Source organism: Armigeres subalbatus, chromosome 2 (assembly GCF_024139115.2).
Source record: "Armigeres subalbatus isolate Guangzhou_Male chromosome 2, GZ_Asu_2, whole genome shotgun sequence".
NCBI classification, from domain to species: Eukaryota; Metazoa; Arthropoda; class Insecta; order Diptera; family Culicidae; genus Armigeres; species Armigeres subalbatus.
The window spans coordinates 244,180,958-244,182,724 of record NC_085140.1 but is presented as its reverse complement, the minus strand read 5'-3'; the positions used below and the strand labels follow the sequence as shown (position 1 = coordinate 244,182,724).

General features: G+C 38.1%; 1 long non-coding RNA gene across 1 annotated transcript; it reads right to left on the bottom strand.

Moving 5' to 3' along the window:
- Positions 1 to 437: 437 nt before the first annotated feature.
- LOC134212019 (uncharacterized) lies at positions 438 to 1,159 on the bottom strand. The gene is made up of 3 exons (XR_009979179.1): positions 965 to 1,159; positions 766 to 903; positions 438 to 649 (listed from the first exon to the last, which is right to left on the bottom strand). It is a non-coding gene; the product is annotated as an uncharacterized LOC134212019 (long non-coding RNA).
- Between the last annotated feature and the right edge of the window lie 608 nt (positions 1,160 to 1,767).

Sequence of the window (1,767 nt, the reverse complement as noted above, 5' to 3'; positions counted from 1 at the left end):
GGAATTCCTGGAGGAACTTCCGGAGGAATTCCTGGAGGAACTTCCGGAGGAATTCCTGGAGGAACTTCCGGAGGAATTCCTGGAGGAACTTCCGGAGGAATTCCTGGAGGAACTTCCGGAGGAATTCCTGGAGGAACTTCCGGAGGAATTCCTGCACAGAAAGAAAAATCATTAGTAATAATAAAAAAACCGTTGGTTAAAATAAAAAGTTGCATTGGTTCTTTTTCGTAGAGAGTTGCTTATTTTCGGAATAAAAGTTCGTCTACTTTTAATTCAATCAAGAGTATATTAGTTATCCGCTGCTCTAGAATTAAAAGTTTGAACTTTTAAAAACAAATTGTAAATATTTGTCAAATAAAAAAGGTACACTGTTGAAGTTAAGGTGTTATTTTTGTTCAAATGACGGTATATTTCGTATATTTTGATAGCATTTCTTTGAAGAATCATAAAAGAAAGAGAGCTTTGTAAACCGAGACACATTTTATTAAACAAACTTGATTAATAAAAATATTCTTTCACATGCATAGCGGGTTGCAATTATGTTTTTTCGGGAGCTGTTTCTTCGGACTGTTCTGGTAGATCCGACGATGACAGGTTTCGAACCGTGCTCCATATTTACTGATGGCCAGGAACACAAATAACAGTTGCGCTGGAACAAATCGTATGAATAAAAATTAATATGTTTATGCTTAAAAAAACTTATCGTCGGATGGAATAGGATAAAGCTTTGTATGATTAGACGGGAATAGAGAAAAATGAACTTACCTGTACTTACTATCCAACGCTGAGGACAACAAGAGGAGTAGGGTATATTAGTCAGTAATGCTATACCGCGGAACTTAAGCTGACGCAAAAACTCTCGCACGGGAGGTTGAAAGAAATCCTGACAATGTTTGGAAAAATCTATAATTGTACAAAAATGAAATCAAAATTACTGAATAAACACTTGTTATTGAAAATTTACCTCTTTTTGTCCCTGTTGTGTGTTACTTTGCGTGGATTTCAGTGGGCAATATACTAATTCTGTTCCCGGTCTGCCAGAGATCGTCATCGCCTCATAATAGAAATTACGAAATTTTTAACGTTTTTAAGCTCGCTCAGAAAATGTTTTGCTTTCGCTTTATGTTTTGGAAAATTTACACACACAAACTCAAATCAAATCTTTTTTTCGTTGGGTGTTTGACAGTTCTATATTTTTTGCACTGAAAGAAAATACTTTTAAATTTACATTTTAAACAGCACAAAAATACTTTTAATTTGAACAGATAACTTTTACAATAGGGAAAAAACCTTTTATTTTCAAGAAAACAAAGCGACTTTCAAACATAAAGTTCAAAACATTTAATAAAACCATTTTTGTTTTTTGTGTGTGGAGGAACTTCCGGAGGAATTCCTGGAGGAACTTCCGGAGGAATTCCTGGAGGAACTTCCGGAGGAATTCCTGGAGGAACTTCCGGAGGAATTCCTGGAGGAACTTCCGGAGGAATTCCTGGAGGAACTTCCGGAGGAATTCTTGGAGGAACTTCCGAAGGAATTCCTGGAGGAACTTCCGGAAGAATTCCTGGAGGAACTTCCGGAGGAATTCCTGGAGGAACTTCCGGAGGAACTTCCGGAGGAATTCCTGGAGGAACTTCCGGAGGAATTCCTGGAGGAACTTCCGGAGGAATTCCTGGAGGAATTCCCGGAGGAACTTCGGCAGAAATTTTGGGAGGATTTTCCGGATGATTCCCTGAAAGAACTTCCGGAGGAATTCCTGGAGGAACTTCC